The 8,986-nt window shown below is 37.9% G+C and overlaps 1 long non-coding RNA gene across 1 annotated transcript; it reads left to right on the top strand.

Annotated features, from left to right (window-relative positions):
- The first annotated feature begins 442 nt into the window (after positions 1 to 442).
- On the top strand, positions 443 to 7,501 carry LOC124603970. The gene is made up of 2 exons (XR_006978591.1): positions 443 to 754; positions 7,009 to 7,501. It is a non-coding gene; the product is annotated as an uncharacterized LOC124603970 (long non-coding RNA).
- The last annotated feature ends 1,485 nt before the right edge of the window (positions 7,502 to 8,986 follow it).

Raw genomic sequence — 8,986 nt, 5'->3', positions numbered from 1 at the left:
CAAACACAATTGATATCAAACACGAAAACCATGATGAATCGAAATATGGAGTACTGCTCACGGCTGTGCAATGGGATTCGTGAGGAGATGAGCTGGTGAGTGACGTGATCAGTAACGGACGGATGAATCAGCCGTCAAAACTTTCCTCCAGATAAATCTTGACGGTTCCATGACGTGACGTGACGGCTTGTGTGGATGCCGCCAATTGAAATACATTGCTGAATGTGACTTTTCAGACTTTCCCGACGGATCTGTTGCAAATACGCTTCTCGGGTTTGCCGCCGGATCGTTTAGTGTAAAACTTGCACCATATTTCATCCGTACATAATACCATACGGTGGCAAACCAGAGAACAGAGAAGCATATTTGCATATTGCTGAATATTTTGAGGGGACGGAACGTAATATGACGTGATGTGACGTGACGACCGGTGTGGATTGCCGTTTACTCACATGCCTATCTTAATTTCTATCACCCTGGAACCACAGTATTAGTTGCGTTTCTTTTCTAAAAGTTGAAATTTGTTTACTTTTTACCTCACAAAATTCGAATCGTTGACTGGTTTACGCAATTGTCTTGTGAAGGCTAGACGTAACCAATGTCATATCTTCGCTGAAATTGTTTGGTTTGGTGTAATCAGCAGTTCGAATACAATATGAAAGAAGATTCTGTTTAACTCATGTTTGACGTTGCAAATTAGAAGTGATTGCATTTGAGGTCTATTTGTGATTTGTTAGCGAACCGTTATACACAGGTTTGTGGTTGCGTAAGAAATTTTTATATATATTTTTTGTGGAATTAGTGGATAACATGTAGCCCTCTGTCGATCGTATCATAGTACTATGTTTCCAAGCGGTCAATCTATCTACCCGGACCACGGTCTCTACTGTCTATAAAACGAACGGCTGGTAGAACGAAATAACATATAGCAATTCAAGTGGCACAACCGTTGATATGTCATTAGCATACTGCGAAATACCTTTCCTAATTATTACAACTTTACAGCGGAAAAGCTTGAATCAAATTGGTTAAATAGCTGTTAATGTTGATTTCGAGCTTAGAGATAAAGTAATGGCTAACACAATATGGCCTCATTACGGAGAACGGCCCAATGTTCCTGTGGAATAGACTGTTCTGTAACGAACAGGCACCAGAGCATTTAAGCTTAAAGGCATTAAGCTGCGGAAATTAAAGACCAGGAATTCTGATATTCGCAGGTAATACGAATATTTCATCAAAACGTTCAGTATGCTTCAAAGGCCGAGAAGATAAAAAGTGTTACTTGCTGTAGAGGTACCAAATGTATTCATAATGACTGACCTGGGATGACTGAAAAATGAAATAAAGTAAGTTATAATGGAATGTCATATTTTTGAAGAACTGAACATAAAACTGGTGTGGTAGAATTGTGTGTGGATAGCAGTATAAGTAATGTGTTTCATGACCAATCACAAACCGTAGAGAAAACATGTTTTGAAGCAACAGCATTTCAAGCAAATTTTCATAAGGACGAATGTCTAATGTTGGGTATATATTGCTCTCCAAGCTCTGGGATAAAAGATTTACTAATTGAACTTGGTGTACCCACTTGAGAAATCTGTTAAAGAATTCCCATGTTTAATAGTGGCTGGTGATCTCTAATTATACATACTTTGAAACAGAGCAGCTGTACAAAAAGTGTTCTTGATGTTGTAAATACATGTAATATAAAGCTGCTTGTGAATGGCCCAACTAGAAACATTGAAACAGCATACAATAGATCATGTTTTTACAATTATATCTTTAAATAAACTGAAAGTACGCACAATGGAAGATCTAGGATGGAATAATGACAGTCGAATGAAAGGAGTAGTTACTACTCACCGTACAATGGAGATGCTAAATCACAGACAGGCACAACAAAAAGAATGTCAAACAAAGCTTTCAGCCAATTAAGCAGAGACTATGTATGTTTGTTTGTTTTTGATGGAGGGCTGTTTGGCCAAAGCTTTCTATTGTGCCTATCTGTGACTCAGCATCTCTGCTCTATGATGAGTAGCAGCTATCCTTTTCGTAATATTATCAAATCCTAGACATAGTAAGACAGGTACCATGAATGCTAGAGAAGATTTGAAAGATATAGCAAATGTGATAGTGAAGTAGACTGTGAAATGAAATCTACAGATATCAGGAGAAAGAATATAACAAGATAAGGCAAACAAAATCGAGATTATATCAGCGTCAAACAGGGAGCTTCATCAAATATTTCTAAGAGAGTCTGGTCACACACAAATACAATCAAGAATGCATCAGATAAGACAAACTGTGAACATAATACTTATAGCACAAAGGAAAGGAATGATTCACATGTGGTATGTTTCACTGTAAACCAGTATTATGTAAATCAGTTCAGAAGCTAATGAAATAAAATGAAGCATTTGCTAAAAGGGGTATAGCTTCACCAGAAATAACAGAATTTCTATTCCTATTTGGAACAGATGAAACAGAAGGTACTGCCAGATAATGGAACAACGAAGACACAGATGGCATAGATAGAATATCTGCATAAAATAATCATACACTGCTCATGGTACCTAGTTAAGCCTCTGACACTACTAGTAAACTTGGTGATGGAAAAGGGACCATTCCCTACATGTCTGTAAAAGAGTAAATTTACAAAGTCAGTCATACCAGGTATCCTAGAAACTAGACCTATAATAATTATATCCACTTGCTCAGTAATTGTAGAAATATTTATAAGACTATAGTAATAAAATTCATACACAAACAAAGTATCCTGGATGAAACATAGCATCGATTTAGGAAAGACATGTATACAAAAGCAGCACTGGCACGTTTCATGACACGCATAGTCAGAGCTTCGGAAAACAAAAAGAATTTTTAGTGCCTTTCTTCATCTCTCAAAAGTCTGGTTGTATTTGCCATTCTATTCTGTTAGACAAACTGCGTATATATGGTATCGGGGAATGCTGCCAGTCTAACAAAATCATTTATAAAAAAATGATGAACAAAGTGTAGAAATAAGTACAATATAAGCAATAAGATTGAAACTTTTCAGTCTTATTTTCAAATGGTGAAGTATGCAATAGCACAAGGTTCAGTACTTGATCCCCTAATAATTTCTATATTGTATGTAAATGACATGGCGGCATAAGTAAAAGAAAATGTGATCAAGTATGCAGATGATACATCCCTCATTTTAAGTAGTAACTCAATAAATGATTTAGAAGCAGGGACTGCTGTGGCCATAGAAAGGGCAAATGAATATTCAAATGAAAACAATCTGTTTGTAAATGAAAAGAAAATAATTCAATGGAAATACTTGCAAAGAAAACAAAAAAATGAAGAGAAACTAAATATAAGACTTAGGGGCAAAATGCTAACAGAAGGTGACAGTTGCAAGTTCCTATGATGGACAGTGGACAGACTTATGATTAGGGAAAGTCATATAGAAAAGATCAGCTCAAAAATAAGGAGCAATGTATTTTTAACGAAGAAAATGTGCCACACAGTTGATATAGATACACTGTAGACCAAATTCACCCAAATTTATCATACTGTATAATAATATACTATGTGATAAAAAGTATCTGGACACCCCCAAAAAACATACGTTTTTCATATTAGGTGCATTGTGCTGCCACCTACTGCCAAGTACTCCATTTCAGTGACCTCAGTAGCCATTAAGACATTGTCAGACATCAGAATGGGGCGCTCTGCGGAAGTCATGGACTTCGAACGTGGTCAGGTTATTGGGTGTCATTTGTGTCCGATGTCTGCACACAAGATTTCCACACTCGTGAACATCCCTAGGTCCACTGTTTTCAACGTGATAGTGAAGTGGAAATGTGAAGGGATATGTACAGCACAAAAGCATACAAGCTGACCTCCTCTGTTGACTGACAAAGACTGCTGACAGCTGAAGAGGGTCGTAATGTGTAACAGGCAAACATTTATCCAGACCATCTCACAGGAATTCCAAACTGCATCAGGATCCAATGCAAGTATTATGACAATTAAGTGGGAGGTGCGAAAACTTGGATTTTATGGTCTAGCGGCTTCTCATAAGCCAAACATCACGCCGGTAAATGCCAAACGACGCCTCGCTTGGTGTAAGGAGCTTAAACAGTGGACAATTGAACAGTGCAAAAATGTTGTGTGTAGTGATGAATCACGGTAAAATTCGAAGGAGGTGGTGTTATGGTGTGGTCGTGTTTTTCATGGAGGAGGCTTACAACCCCTGTTGTTTTGCATGGCACTATCACAGCACAGGCCTACATTGATGTTTTAAGCACCTTCTTGCTTCCCACTGTTGAAGAGCAATTAGGGAATGGCGATTGCATCTTTCAACACAATCAAGCACCTGTTCATAATGCACGGCCTGTGGCAGAGTGGTTACACGACAATAACACCCCTGTAATGGACTGGCCTGCACCGAGTCCTGACCTGAATCCTATAGAACACCTTTGGGATGTTTTGGAACACAGACATCATACCAGGCCTCACCAGCCGACATCAATACCTCTCCTCAGTGCAGCACTCCGTGAAGAATGGGCTGCCATTCCCCAAGAAATCTTCAGTGCCTGATTGAATGTATGTGCGTGAGAGTGGAAACTGTCATCAAGGCTAAGGGTAGGCCAACACCATATTGAAATCCAGCATTACCAATGGAGGGTGCCACGAACTTGTAAGCCATTTTCCGCCAGGTGTCTGGATACTTTTGGTCACATAATGTGTATGGGGTAGGGCAGTAAATGTGTGTATGAGCAGACTGCATAAAAGGGGGGGGGGGGGGAGATGGTATCATATGTATGGGAAGCCAACATCTCCAGAACCATGCTACATACACCTGTGTGAATGAAAAGTAATTGCATGAATGAAACATATTTACTCTTCCTTTGATCACGGTTTAGAACTTTGCTCAGCACAATACTACTACACAGAAGTGTACATGAAAAGACAGTTGGATATTGTAACAATATTATGAGAAGGAAAGTTGCTACTCACCATATAGCAGAGATGCTGAGTCACAGCCTTCGTCAACAATAGATACACACACTCATGCAATCGCAACACACGCACATGACTACAGTCTCAGGCAACTGAAACTGCCCTCCGAGCAGTAGCACAGTACGTGATGGGAGTGGCAACTGAGTGGGGGTAATGAGGGGGCTGGGGTGGGGAGGGATAGTATGGTGGGGGTGGCGGACAGTGAAGCGCTGCGGGTTATATTGTGGGCAGAGGATAGGTGGGGAGGGGGGGAGGGTGCAGGGCAGCGATAAAGGAGAGAAATAAAAAGACTGGGTGTGGTGGTGGAATGATGACTGTAGGGCTGGAATGGGAACAAGGAAGGGGCTGGATGGGTGAGGACAGTGACACGTCGTTGTGGCTATCTGCAACTCAGCATCTCAGGTATATGGTGAGTAGCAACATTCCTTCTCGTAATATTGCTACATTCCGTCCTGGATTTTCCACAGATGGATACTGAACGTAAGTTAATGTTATTGCAGTATGATTTCCATGCAGAAATAAACAAAGCAGCACAAGAAATCCTTTGCTTGGCCTATACAAATTAAGTAATATATTCATCCTGACAGTCTTCATTAAATCAAGTGTAGATGATTGTATCACTGTCATCTTCAGTTGTGAACGTAAAAGTAACATAATCAGCATGTTCATGTTGTGTATTAAATTTACTCGGTTTTTAATACTTTGCTTCAGGTTTTGGAATGAATAGCATTGGAGAAACTTGTAATGATTTAAAGAAGGAGTATGATGCCTGCTTCTTGACATGGTTCTCAGAGAAGTTTTTAAAGGGTGAAACAAATGATGACATGTGTGCCCCATATTTCAAAGTGTATCAGGAATGTGTGAAGGTACAGTAGCTTCATGTGCCTATGATTATAGTATAGATGTATCTTTGTATAATTAACTGTTGTTGAGCATTTATCTTGCTATGGTGGTATGTGAGGACTTGTCATTCCAGGGTCAGAGGCTGTGTGTAATTACGTGCATGGGCATTCTTGATCTCCTTGGTGTGTCAACCACTGCTCAAAGTACACTGGGTGTGCAGTTGCTAACACGGGATTCAGTGCCAAACTAAGCCGATAACACTCAACCATGTTGAAAATATTGTAATTATTTTTTTATTTCTATTGATTACACTTGCAACAGCTGTTGGCTGTCTGAAAACTTGATGTTTTCAAAATAAATGAAATCTTTCTTTTTGATGCTGTGCTCTTCCATCAGTGTTTTGTGTCCCAGCTGCACATGTCAAGTATGTGTGACATAGCACTGCAAGATAAGGTACTGTTTCCCAGATGATGTATTGGTGGCCATATTCACATGTGCTGCAATATGTTCCTGGTAGTGGGTACCTTGCTGAGTCAAGTGTAACTTTCATCTTTGATGGTGGTTGGAACAGAGTTTTACTGTAGTATTTTTCCAGAAACCTTATGATATTTCCTTGACTTTTGCAGTAGATGGTTCTGGCTTGAATATGTGAGTGAAGGTGGGTGTGTCCTTGTCATGTGGTATCTTTTACACCCTGATTCGTAATGGTGCACCCAAGAATTGTTTCGTATAAAAGTTTGATTGAGAAATTCATCTCATGGCCCAATTTCTCTTACTAAACCTGGTAGTGCAGTGGTTACAGCAGAGGAAAAGCACCCAGATGTATTTCCTTGGTTTTTCCAAGATCAATCTTGACCTATTAAAGTTTATGCTTCATCTCTAATGAATCATTGTCAAAGGGGCGTTAAACACTACCTTCCTTCCATCCTCAAAGTACTCCTCAGAAGTGACGCTTTTCATTTATTGGCTTCTTTTCTTATTTTGATTTGGTCTTGTGTGTAGTGAGATGTGTGCAGGTAACTAAAAAATTAATTTCTGATCGGATGGTAATACCTGTATAGAAATGCATTGTTCCTTGGTGTCAAGCACAGTATATAGTTAACTATTGTGTTATCAGCAGTTAATTTTGTGTTACCCAGATTTTCTTCTTTTCAGAAAGCAATTAAGGATCATAATATAGATCTGAAGGAGATTGAAAAAACCCATCTTGGTTCTAATGAAGAACAGAAGGTTCCACCACCAAAAAATAGCTGACACATAATGAGGAGCCTCTGCAGTTTACTTTCTCCATGTTCCGTTCTGCAGTGGGTGCCACAGCGTAAGATACAATTCGGCTGTAGCAATGAGATTGCTGAGAGCCAGTGGCATAGTGATGTTACAGACGTTTGATATATACAGGTTAAATTATAAGGAAGCTGTATTAATGTCTTTACCTTTCACTCCACATTGTTGTTGCAGTAAATATTGTGTAGAATGTTTTAGCATTTTTGATCATGTACAAATATATGTTTAAAAAAGGCAGCGAGTTATACATGCAATCATGCCACAAAATACTCCATATTGTTTTCAGTGTGATTGTTATGTAGAAGCAAACTCTGAACGTAATTATCACAAAGGATTTCCCAAAATAAATTATCTTTTGCAGTCAGCTTTGAGAGTTAATATCAGATACCTATAAAATTTTCTTCCGTCATATAGATAGAGTCACTTTTGCTGTTTTGTAAATAATAAAGGTGTATGTGCTATCATCAGTATCAATTTTCCTAATAAGTTGATTTTTCTACCAAAGCAGCATCTGTGCACTTTTTGGTCTGCTACAAGATTCTGTTTCATATATTTGTGTGCTAATACCTCAATACATAGTTTTTCGTAGTCATTTCATATGTAAGAAATGGAAGTAGTATGATTAGACTGAATGGAAACTTTTATGATATGCAGATGTTTACTCATGTTGAGGAAATGGGACCATAAAGCTTTCTATTATGAACCACTGCACCTGCTGGATTGCATTCGGTAGCATATCTTCTGCTTCGGCTGTATCTGTTTCCAACAGTCCTTAATTAATGTCACTAATTCTGTGGGCCACATTAATTCATGCAATTTTTCTTTTATTCTTTATTTTAAATGTATATAAAAACTGAGTGTTCAGTAGAATTAGACAGTAATTCATTGTTACCTAGATGTGTAGTAATAGATTTATTTTTACAAATATAAATATGTAGATATGTATTGCAAGTGCTTAAAAACTTTGTTTTTCCTTCTTCAATGAGCTGTGATGTGTATATATGCTTTACACTTTCTTGGAACAGTTACACCAAAAAGGATAAAATAAATTAGCTAATTCTGTTGTGTGGACTTCCACTTTATTTATTGAAAGAAGACTTAGTCATTAAATAGTTGAAAACTGATTTTTTTTTTTCCACGGAAAGACCTTTATTTGTGCCCATGTGATAAATAACATTTCAAATTACAATGTAAACTATGTGTGTAGATAAACCAAATGTTCCTGCCGTTCAGTTTCTATGCAGTAAAGCTGTAGTGTGATAATCATACCTCAAGAATCTGACTCAATTTTTTTAGTTTTTTTTTTTTCTTTTCAAACTATTGTTAGACTTAGGATGTAAAATTTCAGAACCATACTGCCAAGTCAATATTTGAATTCTGCATTTCAGCTACCAACACAGCCTATGAGTATAGAGATGGGCCAGTTATTCTGTAGTAACTTATCACAGTTCCAGTTATTTTTAAGTTATTTTTCACTACTGAATACTCGGCCAGGGTTACAGTTAAATAACAATGTAGATGGAAACCATCAGTTTAGTTATCAATATAACTGCAGGTAGTGTGAAATGGCAGAACGTATGAATCATGACAACTTCAGCTAATTAACTGTGGGTACATTTTAGTTGATATTTGAACAATTGTTAGTGTTTCACAGTATGTATGTAGGGTATCGGTCACTATTAGAAATATTATCCTCACAGCTGCAACAGAAAGTACGTGGAACTTCGCCACAGCACTGTTTACGTAAAATGTAAGCTGAATACTGTAGATTAAATTCAAAGTTTAATTTGTTGTGATGTTCACTTAACGGAATAAGTGTACAGCCTTGTAATACGACACAAAAATATAC

Source organism: Schistocerca americana, chromosome 1 (genome assembly GCF_021461395.2).
Source record: "Schistocerca americana isolate TAMUIC-IGC-003095 chromosome 1, iqSchAmer2.1, whole genome shotgun sequence".
Taxonomy (NCBI): domain Eukaryota; kingdom Metazoa; phylum Arthropoda; class Insecta; order Orthoptera; family Acrididae; genus Schistocerca; species Schistocerca americana.
This window is presented reverse-complemented; position numbering and strand designations above follow the sequence as displayed.